The 17,717-nt window shown below is 41.6% G+C and overlaps 1 protein-coding gene across 1 annotated transcript in view; it reads right to left on the bottom strand.

The window, feature by feature from the left end:
* DNAH5 (dynein axonemal heavy chain 5) overlaps positions 1–17,717 on the bottom strand; it is a 329,281-nt gene that overhangs the window by 274,768 nt on the left and 36,796 nt on the right. The gene's annotated exons all lie outside the window — the stretch shown is intronic.

Here is a 17,717-nt window from a genome sequence, read left to right as displayed (position 1 = left end):
CCCATCCCACCAAGATCCTGCTAATTAATCTCACACGAGACCCATTTGAAAGCCAGGATGCTAATTTGGTACTGACACCTACTGCTAATTTGGATGTCAATTTGGTACCTGACTTGGGAGATTCACTTCAATAGACAACATTAGGGAGGGGCCTCCATACATAGCTTCCCAAATAGCACAGCGATAAAGAATCCGCCTGCAATGCAGGAGACGACAAAGACACGGGTTCCATCCTTACGTCGGGAAAATCCCCTGGAGAAGGAAATGGCAACCCACTCCAGTATTCTTGCTGGGAAAATTCTATGGACAGAGGAGCCTGGCAGGCTACAGTCCATGGGGCTGCAAAGAGTTTGACATGACTGAGCATTGATTTCATTCCATACGGAGAGTTAACAGAGAGACAGCACTTAGACCTAAATACTGTTTGGTAAACAAAGCATTAGAGACTTCCCTGGTGGTCCAGTAGCTAAGACTCCACCTCCCAATGCAGGGTACCAGGGTTCCATCTCTGGTCAGGGAACTAGATCCTGTATGCCTCAACTAAGAATTGGCATGCTGCAACAAAGATCGAAGATCTTGCATGATGCCAAATCAATAAATAAATGTTTTTTAAAAGAAACACATACACACAAAACACAGGAAGGGAGAGTTGGTTTATGGGATAGTTTTTTAATCAACCTCTGGGTATAGGCAAGCAACTGTTTTTTGTCCTAACCGTGAATGAAGACGGTATCTAGACTAGCCCTCATTCTGCTCTGTGCCAGGTTGAAAGTGAAGTCGCTCAGTCATGTCTGACTCTTTGCAACCCCATGGACTGTAGCCTACCAAGCTCCTCCATCCATGGAATTTTCCAGGCAAGAGTACTGGAGTGGGTTGCCATTTCCTTCTCCAGGGGATCTTCCCAACCCAGGGATCGAACTCGGGTCTCCCCCATCACAGGCAGACACTTTACCATCTGAGCCACCAGGGAAGCCCAGGTTGAAAGGTCACCAGCAAATTGCAGTATTTTCTCATCCTCCTTGCTCAGCATCTCAGTCCCAAGGATCGTCTGTCAACACATGACCTCAGGACAGAGGTGACAATTCACCATGTCACTGTTTATCTTTCATTAGCTACATTGAAATCACAGCTTCCCTAATGGTATTTTAGGCACCTCGTCATTTCATCAGCAGCTCATTTATTAATACAATGGTCTCTCTTGAGAAGAGTTACTTTCTGGGAAGATTTCCACAGATGGCTGATGGCATTCATCCTGGGTTTGGCAGGCGTCACCATGGCTCTCTCGAGGCTCCGCAGTAAACTGCAGTCTTCCAACCTCTGGGCTGAATTTCAGCAAAGACACTAAGTGTCTTAAGGAATCCCCTTGAGTGAAGGAGGCTCACTGAGAATTTTCATCAAGCAGCACAAATGAGGGGCTTTCCTGGTAGCTCGGTCAGTAAAGAATCTGCCTGCAATGCAAGAGACCAGGGTTTGATCCCTGGGTTGAGAGGAACCCCTGCAGAAGAAAACGGCAACTCACTTCAGTATTTTTGCCCGGGAAATCCCATGGACAGAGGAGCCTGGTGGGCTGCAGTCCATGAGATTTCAAGTTCAGTCCACTCGCTCAGTCATGTCCGACCAAAGAGTCATGTCACTCTTTGTGACCCCATGGACTGCAGCACACCAGGCTTCCCTGTCCATCACGAACTCCTGGAGCTTACTCAAACTTCATGTCCATTGAGTTGGTGATGCCATCCAACCATCTCATCCTCTGTCGTCCCCTTCACTTCCCACCTTCAATCATTCCCAGCACCAGGGTCTTTTCAAATGAGTCATTTCTTCACATCAGGTGGCTAAAGTACTGGAGTTTCAGCTTCAGCATCAGTCCTTCCAATGAATATTCAGGACTGATCTCCTTTAGGATGGACTGGTTGGATCTCCTTGCAGTCCAAGGGACTCTCAAGAGTCTTCTCCAACACCACAGTTCAAAAGCATCAATTCTTTGGCACTCAGCACAATTTAGCAACTAAACCACTACTACATCACAAACCAATCAAAGCACAAGCCTGCATCTGACCCCTTGCCCCCTAATTGCCAGCCGACAATTGAGTCGGTTTCTGGTCATTGGAGAAGGGTATCAAATGCCTCCCAGAGGGAGACTCGGGTGAGTTTTCCTATGAGTACTTTCTACCAGGTGATGGCTTCAGCAAGCGAGACACCTCCTTGTTTCTGTTCTTCAGTCCCATCCAGCTCTTTGCTGCCCCACAGACTGCAGCATGCCAGGCTCCTCTGTCCTCCACTCTCTCCCAGAATTTGCCCAGATTCATGTCCAGTGAGTTAGTGATGCTGTCCAACCACCTTATCCTCTGCCACCCCCTTCTCTTTTTGCCCGCCTCCTCCTACAGGAACTTTTAAGCTGAGGAGTCCTCCAGCCCTATCTTTATGGACGATGCACTGTTCCAAGCTGAGCATATTGGCCATTTCACAAATCTTAAGTCAGACATAATAAGAATACAAGAGTGGACAATAAACTTCCTATAGGCAAGAGACTTCATCCATAAGTCCAAGTACCTTCAGGCAAGGTTTAAAGTTTCACTTTCATTCATTCACTCACTCTTCATCAGCAAATGTGAGTACTTTTTATAGGACCAGGCACTGTACTATGTATTAAGCATAGAGCAGCTAATTAAAACACATACTTAGGACTTCCCTGGAGGTCCAGTGGTTAAGAATTGGCCTTGCAGTTCATGGAGACAGGTTCGATCCCTGGTTAGGGAACTAAGATCTTGCATGCTGCAGAGGAACTAAGCCCCAGTGCCACAATTACTGAGCCCACATGCTCCAGAGCCCGTGTGCCACAACAAAAGTTCCCACGTGATGCAACAAAGGTCTCGTGGGCCAGTGATTATGTAAGACTAAGACCCAAAACAGCCAAGCAAATAAATTTAATTTTAAAAAATCACAATCAAACACTAAAAAATGTCCATTGTAAAATGCATAATTATTTTAGAGGACCTCCAAAGAGAAAAATAAAACACTGCCAATTACACTTAAAAACAACCTCAACTTTAAGCTGCATTCTGAATTCATAGACATTAAAATGTAAAACATGTAGATCTCAGAACCAATGAAAAGCCAACATGCCGGCCTTCACTGGGGAAAGATATAAAGTAAATAACATAATTATAAATAAAATATGATTACACAAATTGTGGAAAGTGCCATTAAAAAGGAAATCTTGATGCAAGCTTCACTTGGATCTGTGTTCTAAATTACTGCCGTTTGTACTTGTATTCCAAAGTGTGAGACTTCCTGAACTCATTGCTATATCATGAAGAATTACCTGCATCGAGCCTTGCAGCCCTGTATGTACAACCCACCGTCATAGAGTAACAAAGTGCAAGTTCTGGGGTCAGGCACATGCATGCTGTGTGCATGTCAAGTTGCTTCAGTCGTGTCTGACTCTGCGCGACCCTATGGACTGCAGCCTGTCCATGGGATTCTGTCCACTAGATTCTCCAGGCAAGAATACTGGAGTGGGTTGCCATTTCCTTCTCTAGGGGATCTTCCCAACCCAGGGATCAAACCCACGTTTCTTACATCCCCTGTATTGGTAGGTGGGTTCTTTACCACTAGCGCCAACTGGGTCAGACACACCTGGGTTTAAATCCTAGCATTGCTCTCTTTCAGCTATATGACATCAGAGCTTTTGTTTTCTAAATTATCCATTAGAAATAAACCCACCTGCCTAACAGACTTGTGATTATGTAAAATTCCTGGATCCTCACAGGTACCTAATACATGAAAAATATGTTAATATTTTTTATTTGCAAAAAAGTTATGACTACAATTAATGACAATACTAATATAGGGACAAATTCCCAAAGAATTTAACCCAGCATATAAATTTCAGTGTAGAGCTGCTTCAAAATTTTGCTCTTGATTTCCCAATATATCCCAAGAGAAAGAGTAGATCCAGGTTTTAATGGTTACCATCTACACATTTTTCACAGATTTCTGCTTCTAAATGTCTCAGTGAGGCCCAGCAGAATTAAATACATTCATCAGTTTAATGGCCTTGTAAACAATGATACAAGGGGGCAGCATAAAAAATGGTAAGTGGGATGAGAAAGTATCATATTTCAATCCATTCTGAGTAGCACATTTTTTGCACTTTTTACCATATTGAAATTGAGCACATCTGCTATTCACTTTTCGGAGAAGGCAATGGCACCCCACTCCAGTACTCTTGCCTGGAAAATCCCATGGATGGAGGAGCCCGGTGGGCTGCAGTCCATGGGGTTGCTAAGAGTCGGGAACGACTGAACGACTTCACTTTCACTTTTCACTTGCATGCATTGGAGAAGGAAATGGCAACCCACTCCAGTGTTCTTGCCTGGAGAATCCCAGGGACTGCGGAGCCTGGTGGGCTGCCGTCTATGGGGTCGAGCAGAGTCGGGCACAACTGAAGCGACTTAGCAGCAGCAGCAGCCATTCACTTTTAACTGTTGGTTGACAGAAATCATGGCCAGAGTATGTGCACTCAGTTGTCACTCCAGGTGTCAGGATAAGGCCACTGGAGCACCTTGATATCACAGTCGACAAACTACTGAAAATCCATCTGAGGAGGAATGTGTGTCCTAGTTGTTTTCTGAAAATCTTCCACTGACACCTTCTGGGAAGATCAATAAAACAGCAGCATCACAACTCCCAGAATACATGACAGGAGATGGAAAGAAAACCCCAGGAGAGTCAGACCCTCGATGGGAAGCAGCTTTGGAAATTTCTTAACCCATTCATTACATTTATATTTGTATGGATGCACAAGAGTGACATATGATTTTTCTAAATCTAGGTTTAATCAAACCTGTCAATCCTAAAGGAAATCAACTCTGAATATTCATTGGAAGGACTCATGTTGAAGCTGAGGTTTCAATATTTTGGCAACCTGATGCGAAGAGCTGACTTACTGGAAAAGACTCCGATGCTGGGAAAGATTGAAGGCGGGAGGAAAAGGAAATGACAGAGGATGAGACAGTTGGATGGCATCACCAACTCAATGGACATGAGTTTGAGTACGCTCCGGGAGTTGGTGATGGACAGGGAAGCCTGGCATGCTGCTGTCCATGGGGTCGCATGACTGAGCGACTGAACTGAACTGAAGGGACTAACATACAGGGAAAATATCACCAGCAAAGCACAAAGGTTGGATTTCAAAAGCAAGTCTTTCTGGTGCTGCAGTTTTCCAGAAATATGAGTGATTAATCTCTGAAGAGTATGTGAGGCTGAGCTGTGTGTGTCAACCTATGGTAGGTGGCCCTCACAGGCATTAGGGAGTCACTGAAGAATAAGTTGATGAAAATCTTGATTAGGAAGATTATGCTGAAGAATGGGAGGAAAGGAAGATTGAAGTCAGAATCCTAGGCATGAGGAAATAAAGAATTTAATAAGGGAGTGGAGACAATGGTCACCTGATCCACTCAAAACCAAACAAGCTAAGGGACTTCCTCAGCAGTGGCTAAGACTTCCAGTGGCTAAGACTCCACTCTTTCAATGCAGGGGCACAGGTTTACTTCTTGGTGGGGGAACTAAGACCCCATATGAAGCATGGCACTGGCCAAAAACAAACAAGCTAGATAAAAAGAGGCAAGTTCTTTTATCCAATCCCATGTTGCCACCCCTAAGCTACCCCCATATAGAAATCCTGGATGGGGAGAAACAGATAGACGGAACTTGACAATTGGTAATGGGGGATTCCGTGGTGATTGGAATCTGTCCAAGGTGATTCCATGCGGTGTCAAGCTTGGTAAAGTGAAGAATAACTCAACAGGAATGGAAGAATCTAGAGAAGGAGTGCATGTTGGAGAAAAGAATACTAAAGAAATGGAAATAAAGCTCTGATTCTTTGCTTTCCCTGTTGGTCTTTACATCTTGAAAACGTGAAGGTCAATATGCTTATGCTTGGTCATTCAGTTGTGTCTGACCCTTTGCAACCCTCTGGACTGTAGCCTGCCAGGCTCCTCTGTCCATGGGATTCTCCAGGCAAGAATACTGGCATGGGTTGCCATTTCCTCCTCCAGGGGATCTTCCTGACCCAAGGATTGAGCCAGTGACTCCAGCATTGGCAGGCATATTTTTACCACTGAGCCACCTGGGAAGCCCAAGAATACTGGCGTGGGTAGCCTACCCCTTCTCCAGGGGATCTTCCTGACCAAGGTCAGTATATGTGAGACCAAGAACATCCAGTATCTTTCTCTTTATTTCTAAATTCATAAAAGAAAGAAAAAACTCACAGTTAAAAGAAAGATAACTAATCATATGTGGATTAAATAATTACTTTAGCTGTCTTCCCTCAAAAAAATTTTTGAAAACTTAAATTAAGTGGTGCAGAATGTTGGCTTTGCTAAGATTGCTGTGAGTTCAAAATGTGCAGCAAAAGCTAAAAAAGATGCATAAGTTTTCTTCAGCTTCATCTGCCAAAGTGGAAGGGACAAACACTAGTAAAATCCCAAAGGACAATACAGAAAACTGATGCATTTAGAGTAAAGCATCCACTAAACAGAACACCCAAGTTCCACAGGTATAGATTGGAAGAATAGAGATCTCAGTGTTAATGCTCATTCCAGATGTTATTTTGTATAGTACCCTTTGAGCAGAAAGTGTAAGAATTAGAAATTTTTGTCAGTCAGTTCAGTCATTCAGTCATGTCTGACTCTGAGACCCCATGAATTGCAGCATGCCAGGCCTCCCTATCCATCACCATCTCCTGGAGTTCACTCAAACTCACATCCATCGACTCGGTGATGCCATCCAGCCATCTCATCCTCTGTCGTCCCCTTCTCCTCCTGCCCCCAATCCCTCCCAGCATCAGGGTCTTTTCCAATCAGTCAACTCTTTGCATAAGGTGGCCAAAGTACTGGAGTTTCAGCTTCAGCATCAGTCCTTCCAAAGAACACCCAGGGCTGATGTCCTTTAGAATGGACTGGTTGGATCTCCTTGCAGTCCAAGGGACTCTCAAGAGTCTTCTCCAACACCACAGTTCAAAAGCATCAGTTCTTCGGCCCTCAGCTTTCTTCACAGTCCAACTCTCACATCCATACATGACCACTGGAAAAACCATAACCTTGACTAGACAGACCTTTTTGGGAAAGTAATGTCTCTGCTTTTCAATATGCTATCTAGATTGGTCATAACTTTTCTTCCAAGGAGTAAGTGTCTTTTAATTTCATGGCTTCAGTCACCATCTGCAGTGATTTTGGAGCCCAAAAAAATAAAGTCTGACACTGTTTCCACTGTTTCCCCATCTATTTCCTATGAAGTGATGGGACCAGATGCCATGATTTTCGTTTTCTGAATGTTGAGCTTTAAGCCAACTTTTTCACTCTCCTCTTTCACTTTCATCAAGAGGCTTTTCAGTTCCTCTTCACTTTCTGCTATAAAGGTGGTGTCATCTGCATATCTGAGGTTATTGATATTTCTCCCGGCAATCTTGATTCCAGCTTGTGCTTCTTCCAGCCCAGCATTTCTCATGATGTACCCTGCATATAAGTTAAATAAGCAGGGTGACAATATCCAGCCTTGACATACTCCTTTTCCTATTTGGAACCAGTCTGATGTTCCATGTCCAGTTCTAACTGTTGCTTCCTGACCTGCACACAGGTTTCTCAAGAGGCAGGTCAGGTGGTCTGGTATTCCCATCTCTTGAAGAATTTTCCACAGTTCATGTGCAATCTTCTGATTTCTTGTCTTTGCTCTGGTGACACTTCAATGTGTTCATAGAAACAGCATTCTCCTGGCTTTGGGAAGCCATGTTTTTGATGTTGACACCCAAATACTGGTTGAGTGTATGATGTTAATAAACCACCTGCCACTCTGGTCCCAGTTGCCCATGAATAACAGGAAGTAGGTGACCAGATGATCTTACAGGCATCATCCAGTTCTAAGCAAGATGCAGGAACTAAGTGAGTGATCTCCATCACTTGCATCCCAAGCACAGAGCATCTTAATCAAAACATTATCTTAACATGAATTTTTCAAGTACAATCTTACAACACGGCAAACAAAACACTGGAAAATTATGATATCCCTGGAATTATCTGAAATGAGGTTGACGAATTTAACTTTGCAAGGCTGTGACATCTTTGATAATATTGTTTTCCCATAGAAATTTTTTCCCATTCTAGATGCCCAATCTTGAACAAATGATGTTCCCTGGACCATGACACTTGTTCTTTGTGTATAAAGCTACATAGTGCTTTCAATGGACTACTACTCAGCCATAAAAAAAGAAGAAAATAATATCATTTGAAACAATATGGATGGACCTAGAGATTACCATCCATGTTATTATTATTATCAATAACCTCTGATATGCAGATGACACCACTCTTATGGCAGAAAGCAAAGAAGAATTAAAGAGCCTCTTGATGGAAGTGAAAGAAGAGAGTGAAAAAGTTGGCTTAAAACTCAACATTCAGAAAACTAAGATCATGGCATCTGGTCCCATCACTTCATGGGAAATAGATGGGGAAACAATGGAAACAGTGAAAGACTTTTTATTTTCTTGGGCTCCAAAATCACTGCAGATGGTGATTGCAGCCATAAAATTAAAAGATGCTTGCTCCTTGGAAGAAAAATTATGACCAACCTAGACAGTATATTAAAAAGCAGAGACATTACTTTGCCAACAAAGGTCCAGTCAAAGCTATGGTTTTTCCAGTAGTCATGGGTAGATGTGAGAGCTGGACCATAAAGAAAGCTGCGCACCAAAGAATTGATGCTTTTGAACTGTGGTATTGGAGAAGACTCTTGATAGTCCCTTGGACTGCAAGGAGATCCAACCAGTCCATCCTAAAGGAAATCAACGCTGAATATTCATTGGAAAGACTGATGTTGAAGCTGAAACTCCAATACTTTGGCCACCTGATGTGAAAACCTGACTCATTGGAAAAGACCCTGATGCTGGGAAAGATTGAAGACAGGAGGAGAAGAGGACTACAGAGGATGAGATGGTTGGATGGCATCACCGACTCAATGGACATGAGTTTGAACAAGCGCCAGGATTTGGTGATGGACAGGGAAGCCTGGCATGCTGCAGGCTATGGGGTCGCAGAGTCAGATATGACTGAGCGACTGAACTGAACTGAACTGAGAGATTATCATACTCTAGGTGAAGTTAGTCAGACAGACAAAAACAAATATCATATGATATCACTAATATGTGGAGTCTAAAAAAGTGATACAAGTGGAACTTATTTACAAACAGAAATAGACTCACAGACATAGAAAAACAAACTTACAGTTATCAAAGGGGTAAGGGATATGGCTAAACTAGGAATCTGGAATTAAAATAAATATACTACTATGTAGAAAACAGATAAGCATCAAGGACCTATGGTATAGCACAGGTAACTACACTCGGTATCTTATAATAACCTAAGGGAAAAGAAACTAAAAGAGAATAGATACATACATATACATATACCTGAATCACTTTGCTGTTCACCTGAAACTAACACAACGTTGTAAATCAACTCTATTTCAATAAAAACTCTTTAAAAAATTAAGCTGAAGTGCTTTTTAAGATTGTCCTCCCAAGCCTAAACACAAGCTCAGGGGCTCCAAGTGAAGATATGAAAATCAAATTTTAGGTGCAAATCACAGAATTCATAGTAGTAAAGTCCACCCAGTATTCTGCTCTTCAGTCAGCTACTTAGCCTGGTTCTAATTTTTTCATATTAGTCCCTTTCGGATCATATTGCCTCATTCAGTTACCCCATTCGCTCTTTATTTAAGACCAAAATTTTGGCACTATTTCACACACCATTGAGAAAAACAACACTTCTTTAATTAGCATCTTGTTTGTAGTTATAATCTAAAAGATAAGCAACAGCTTGGGAATGATCCTATGCCTTAATTACATGTTCTTTCCGAAATCCAAGGTCCAAACAATAAGACAAGTATTAACTGGAGAGATGTGAAAAGAGTCCTTATTTCTTTAATAATTGTTAGGTATCTATTTATGTTTTTTAGCTATGCTGGGTCTTCACTGCTGCGTGGGCTTTTCTCTAATTGTGGAGAGTGGGGGCTACTCTCTAATTGTGGTGGGGGAGGTGCTTCTCATCGCTGTGGCTTCTCTTGGGTGTGGGCTTCAGTACTTGCAGCACGTGGGCTCAGTCGCTGTGGTGCACAGGCTTGGTTGCTCCAAGGCATGTGGGATCTTCTTGGGTCAAGAATCAAACCCGCGTCTCCTGCATTGGCAGGCAGATTCTTTACCACTGAGCCACCAGGGAAGCCCAACAATCCTTATTAGCGTAATAGTTCTTGCTTTGTGAAAGCTGTGGATACAAATGATCTTGACCTTTATGTTACCTGTTTATTGCTACTCTCCCACCCATGGGCTTTCTCAGGCACTTAGGTATGATCCTTTTCCCAAACATAAAGCAACAGAAACACCAACTCATATTCCATCTCTTTTGGTTCTGATTCAGTTTATCGGATATTTATTTAGAAGGAAACTATCTTTCCTTACATAAGTCTGATAATGAAGATGCCAAGATCTGGTTCTGAAAATGATGATGTCAAGGACTGGTGAATCACACTGAGACATGAGTGTTAGTTCCACATTCCCCCATCCACCAGCTCCCGCTGATTCCCACCAACAGACACACACAGCCCTGCAGGAAGCCAACGTCACAGCAGCAGAAATGAGGGTCAGGGGCCCAAGGTTCACTGGAGGACCCATTACCACAGCTGTGCTTATTCAACAGGGAAAGAAATTAACGGGGAAAGAAGAAAGTAGAGACTCAGGTTCACGAACAAACATCAAAATTCTTACGGAATCCTACATCTCTCTGCTTTTCCCTTGTGCTAAAATGTCATGAAATGGTAATCTCAAAATCTTGTCCCTTTCCTCCAGAGAATAAAGTCCGTCAAATGGCATTCAGTGTAAAAATCAAATCCTATTATTAGTGATGTTTAGTTAATTCACTCAAGAGACATTTTCTAAATGTCTAAAAGCAACAAAGAACAACATCCCAGGCTTCTAATATCACCCCTTCAGAAGCACATTACTTAGCCACCATCATGGGGGACTTTCCGGTGTATGATAGCATGACTTTGAAAACCATTTTAATATGATATTTAAGGGAATGGCTACCCACTCCAGTATCTTTGCCTGGAGAATTCCATGAACAGAAGAGCCTGGTGGGCTACAGTCCATGGGGTTACAAACAGTCGGACATGCTGCTGCTGCTGCTGCTAAGTCGCTTCAGTCATGTCCGACTCTGTGCAACCTCAGACACGGCAGCCTGCTAGGCTCCCCTGTCCCTGGGATTCTCCAGGCAAGAACATTGGAGTGGGTTGCCATTTCCTTCCTGAGCAACTAACACTGTCATAAATACAAACCCACAAAAATAACCAAGACATATTTATAAACTCGGAGGTTAGCACTCACACCCATGCCAAGGGGTCTGGTAGTAAAGTGATGCATTGATTCACAAGGCAGAAAAACTTTTGATTACAAGAATGTGATCAGATACAGAAAATCTATTTATCTGAAACCAAGCAGTGATTTCTAGAAAGAATGTTCTGTCTCTCTTTGAAAAGGTTAATGATAAACTTGGGGAGATATCAAAGGAAGATATGTCCAGTCAGAGCTAAGAATGATCACTTCAGAAAGAGAGCAGCTGATGGAAGGTCAGAGTTCAAGGGAAGGTTCGGATGCTTTGCTTTTGGTGACCTCTGACCTCCACCAATACCACTGCAAACTCTAAGATCAGGGATGGATCTGTCCACATCACAGCTATATTTCTGGATCTTTGCACTGCTCATTAAGTGAATGAAGAACAGTCCCATCTATAACCTCATCCAGGAGTTAAGTCTTTAAACCCCAAATAACCTATAGTTACAAATGAGTTACTCTGCTACCAAGAAAGCAAAATTTATTTTGCCAAAGAAGACAAAAATAACCCAATTTATTTACCTGCTCATGTTTATTTAACTTCACCCTTCTTAAAGACCGTCACATAATTTGTAATAAATGTCATTACTGCCTATAGATTTCACAAGGCAAATCTCAAACCCTGCTGTTTCCTTCAACAGCAAAAATTCGAAAACATCATTTCAGAGAAGAAACATAAACTTCATTATTGCATACATAAAGAAGATATTCCAGCCATTAAATGGAATGAATTAGAGTCAGTTCTAGTGAGGTGGATGAACCCAGAGCCTGTTATACAGAGTGAAGTAAGTCAGAAAAATGACGTAAATCAATGCACATAGATGGAATCTAGAAAAAAGATACTGATCAACCTATTTTGGGGGCAGCAAGAGAGACTCAGACATAGAGAACAGACTTATGGACACAGTGGCACAAACTGAGAGAGTAACACTGAAACAGATGCATTACCACATGTGAAACAGACAGCCAGTGGGCATTTGCTGTAAGAAGCAGGGAGCTCAACTGAGTGCTCTGTAACAACCTAGAGGGGTGCGATGGGATGAGAGATGGGAGGGAGGTTCAAAAGGGAGGGGACACATGTATACCTATGGCTGATTAATGGTGACGTATGGCAGAAACCAACACAACATTGTAAAGCAATTATCCTCCAATTGAAAAATAAATTAATTAAAAATAATTATAAATTCATTTTATTGCTAACAAACTAAATTATAAAAATGCTATGCAGATCAAATGTTCTTCCAAAGCTTCTTTAAGATGAGTGTCAATGCTTATGTCTTACCAAAACCAGCACTACAACTTTCCTGACAGAGCAGGGACACCCAATATTAATCTTAATATATATATATCAGAGAAGGCAATGGCACCCCACTCCAGTACTCTCGCCTGGAAAATCCCATGGACAGAGGAGCCTGGAAGGCTGCAGTCTATGGGGTTGCTGAGGGTCGGACATGACTGAGCGACTTCACTTTCACTTTTCACTTTCATGCATTGGAGAAGGAAATGGCAACCCACTCCAGTGTTCTTGCCTGGAGAATCCCAGGGATGGGGGAGCCTGGTGGGCTGCCGTCTATGGGGTCGCACAGAGTCAGACACGACTGAAGTGACTTACCAGTAGCAGTATATATATATATATATATATATATATATATATACACACACACCTGCACACACACACACATATGGTTCCTATCCATATAGTCAAAGCTATGGTTTTCCAGTAGTCATATACAAATATGAGTTGGACCATAAAGAAGGCTGAGTGCTGAAGAATTGATGCTTTTGAAGTGTGGTGCTGGAAAAGACTCTTGAGAGTCCCTTGGACTGCAAGGAGAACAAACCAAGCATGCCTAAAGGAAATCAGTCTGAAATATTCATTGGAAGGACTGATGCTGAAGCTGAAGCTCCAATACTTTGGCCACTTGATGCGAAGAACTGACTCACTGGGAAAATAACCCTGATGCTGGAAAAGACTGAGGGCAGGAGGAGAAGGGGGTGACAGAGGATGAGATGTTTGGATGGCATCATTGACACAATGGACATAAGTTTGAGCAAATTCCAGGAGATAGTGAAGGACAGGGAAGCCTAGCACGCTGCAGCCCATGGGGCTGCAAAGAGTTGGACACAACCTAGAGACTGAACAACAACATATACATACGATTCCTATGGTAAGTACACTTAACAGTGCTTTAGGATGCAATATCTAGTTCTGGCTACTTGACTGCCAGTTCCCTGATTTTCCATCAATTATTAACCTTTCCACTGAAAACAGCTGACATTGGGCCTTGTACTCAAAGGCAGACCCCAGATAGATTCAAATATTCACGTGAAATGGAACCATTAATAACATAAATAAACTCTCATTGATTAAGCTCTATTATTATGGGGACATAAATGTACCAAAGAAGCACAAGCTGGAATCAAGATTGCCGGGAGAAATATCAATAACCTCAGATATGCAGATGACACCACCCTCATGGCAGAAAGTGAAGAGGAACTGAAAAGCCTCTTGATGAAAGTGAAAGAGGAGAGTGAAAAAGTTGGGTTAAAGCTCAACATTCAGAAAATGAAGATCATGGCATCTGGTCCCATCACTTCATGGGAAATAGATGGGGAAACAGTGGAAACAGTGTCAGACTTTATTTTTTTGGGCTCCAAAATCACTGCAGATGGTGACTGCAGCCATGAAATTAAAAGACGCTTACTCCTTGGAAGGACAGTTATGACCAACCTAGACAGCATATTCAAAAGTAGAGACATTACTTTGCCAACAAAGGTCCGCCTGGTCAAGGCTATGGTTTTTCCTGTGGTCATGTATGGATGTGAGAGTTGGACTGTGAAGAAGGCTGAGCACAGAAGAATTGATGCTTTTGAACTGTGGTGTTGGAGAAGACTCTTGAGAGTCCCTTGGACTGCAAGGAGATCCAACCAGTCCATCCTAAAGGAGATCAGCCCTGGGATTTCTTTGGAAGGAATGATGCTAAAGCTGAAACTCCAGTACTTTGGCCACCTCATGCGAAGAGTTGACTCATTGGAAAAGACTGTGATGCTGGGAGGGATTGGGGGCAGGAAGAGAAGGGGACGACAGAGGATGAGATGGCTGGATGGCATCACTGACTCAATGGACGTGAGTCTGAGTGAACTCTGGGAGTTAGTGATGGACAGGGAGGCCTGGCGTGCTGCTATTCATGGGGTCACAAAGAGTCGGACACAACTGAGCAACTGAACTGAACTGAAATGTACTGAGTATGAAAACATGAAGGCTGGAATAAGGCAAAGATTTTGAAAATGTAGCTCTTACCTGGTGATTTAGCATTTGACATGAAATTAATCTGAACAATTTATTTCTTTGGATTATTTTCACTTTCAAACATGACATCATCAAAAATATGGGAAATTTTTTGTTTAATATTGTTTAAAAGGAACCAATGATACAGAGAAAGACTCTAAAGAATAAAGCTAGGTTGTATAATTCCTTTCCTATTTCCATATTTTAGGTGTGATTTACATATTTTAAGAAAATGTTTTAGTCTAGATCATTAATCTCATCAAAGTCAACCACTGTTATATTTATTGAACTTCTTGGATAAACCCAGCATGATGTTATTCAGGTATAAGATACAAAAAGTTTATAATCTAGCAAAGGAGACAAAACCACAATTAGTCAATAATAAAGCACTAAATTTTGAGAACCTGTCAAAGTTTATTGCAATCCAGCCTACAGTATCAAGTCGATATATCAAAAATAAACCCTTAATATTCAGTAAGGTTTAAAAGATAAGAAAAGAATTTTTCATAAAACTCAGTTTTTAAATTAGCCTAAATCACTTAAAGTAGGAACCACAGGATACCTAAAAACTAAAGGAAAAAATTAAAAAGCTCTAAGAAAGTCTGTACCATTTTCCTTTCGTGTATTAGTCATTCAACTGTGTCCAACTCTTTGCAACCCCATGGACTGTAGCCTGCCAGGCTCCTCTGTCCATGGAATTCTCCAGGCAAGAATACTGGAGTGGGTTGCTATTTTCTCCTCCAGGGGATCTTCCTGACCCAGGGATCAAACCCAGGTCTCTGGCACTGTAGGCAAATTCCTTACCATCTGAGTCACCAGAGAAGCAGAGTATAAAGATGTTCTCACAGTAAGTGTTCTCCAAGTAAGCAACAGTGAGCCAGGAGAAAATACTTTCTGCTTTTCCACTTCCTTCCTCCCCCTCTACCAAAACAAAGGTTTAACATTTGAATCTCCTCCCAGAGAAAATTCTAGAAGGAAGATAGTATCTCCCTGTTCCCCATGAAGTCACTCCAGCATTCATATCACTGTTAATTTCCTGAGTGAGGCCCATCCCACCTTGTACATCTTCTTCATTCTCTTAACCTCCCCATCTGCTTCAGTCTCCCTCCTTTCGTATCCTAAAGCCTAAAGGAAAATGATCTCTCAAGCAAATCTCACATCATCACCAAATATCCTGCCATCCTGAGCATCATTTTGAAACAAATCAGAATCACACCATCAACCTAAAGACTAAGGCAGATCATGGGCACATTGCTTGGCAAGTGGGTTTTTCAGCCAAACAACAGAATGAAGGAAACATGGTGTGCCGAATGGCTTATTACATTATAATAACAAAGCACAGGAAAACAAAATTGAAGGTGTTAATTCATTGTGTGATGTAGAGCAATAGGAGAAAATCTATTGCTTTTCTAATCCAGAAAATGCACAGAGCTGAAAACAGCAATCTCCTAGGAGCAAAACCGAGGCAATTATGACTAAAAGAACCACAGTTGAAAGTAATTTTCCTCCAAACGGTTATCCTCTTTGGGGAATTACATGTGTACTTTTTAAAAATAAATAAATAAAAGAAAATGAATGGAAAACATTTTTTAAGTCCCTGAAGTTTGTCCTAGAGAAAGTTTTCTAAATGGTAAGCACTCTATCAGACTTTTTCTCTAATTAGTTCCATTCGATACTTACAGTAATCCCAGGTGGCACCAGTGGTAAAGAACCCGCCTGCCAATGCAGGAGATGTAAAAGTTCAATCCCTAGGTCAGGAAGGTCCCCCGGAAGATGGCATGGCAACCCACTCCAGTATTTTTTTATCATAACAGATTATTGCTTTATTTATTGCAGGAAACATTACAAAGGCCCTAAAACATAGCATTTGTTTGGAATCAAACAATTAGAATATTTGCCATAAGTGCTAATTCTTTGTGGCTGATTAGAACTCCTCTTAAAACCACAATGAAAGAGAAAGGAGAGACTGCGTTGCTAGGGCAGGTGAAGCAGAAACACAGAAGGTAAACATCTTGGGGACTATTTTCAGAAGGTGATACATTCTTGCAGTGACACCAAGACAGTGGCAGAGTATGAAACAACTGACTCCTTGGCACAAAGTTTCAGATTTTTCATTGCATTCTAAATATTTACAGCAAGCACATTAGGGAGATATATGACAATTTTTTAATTGCATGCTGAACTTTTCATGATGTCTTAGCTTAATAATTTTTTTAATTTTAGTTTAATTTAGTTTTAGTTGAAACTCACGTCTCTGAAAGTAAATTTGTTTTAGTAGAAGAACTTAAGGGTAGAGATTGGGATCACACATAATACATTCAAAGGACAGTGTTCTTTAAATGGCTTTCCACATAAATTTTGTTTGGTATATGCATTCTTTCATCAAACCAACATTAAGCTCGAGTCATCATTTTTCTTATAATTCATGGTTTAGTTCAAGTGTTTGCCTGGAGAATCCCATGGACAGAGTGGCCTGGTGGGCTACAGTCCATGGGGTTGCAAAGAGAGGGACACAACTGAAGCGACTTAGCACCCACACAACTCTTACAGAGATTAAATCTCATCAAAATCAGGTCCAAACTCTCATTTAAATATACTTATTTTATTCTTGTATATTTTTGAGATTAGTTGTTTGTCAGTTGCTTCATTTGCTATTATTTTCTCCCATTCTGAAGGCTGCCTTTTCACCTTGCTTATAGTTTCCTTTGATGTGCAGAAGCTTTTAAGTTTAATTAGGTCCCATTTGTTTATTTTTGCTCTCATTTCCAATATTCTGGGAGGTGGGTCATAGAGGATCCTGCTGTGATGTATGTCGGAGAGTGTTTTGCCTATGTTCTCCTCTAGGAGTTTTATAGTTTCTGGTCTTACGTTTAGATCTTTAATCCATTTTGAGTTTATTTTTGTGTATGGTGTTAGAAAGTGTTCTAGTTTCATTCTTTTACAAGTGGTTGACCAGTTTTCCCAGCACCATTTGTTAAAGAGATTGTC

The sequence above is a fragment of the Bos indicus genome, chromosome 20 (assembly GCF_029378745.1).
Source record: "Bos indicus isolate NIAB-ARS_2022 breed Sahiwal x Tharparkar chromosome 20, NIAB-ARS_B.indTharparkar_mat_pri_1.0, whole genome shotgun sequence".
NCBI lineage: Eukaryota > Metazoa > Chordata > Mammalia > Artiodactyla > Bovidae > Bos > Bos indicus.
The sequence above is the reverse complement of the archived record's forward strand: the minus strand, read 5'-3'. Positions and strand labels throughout refer to the sequence as shown.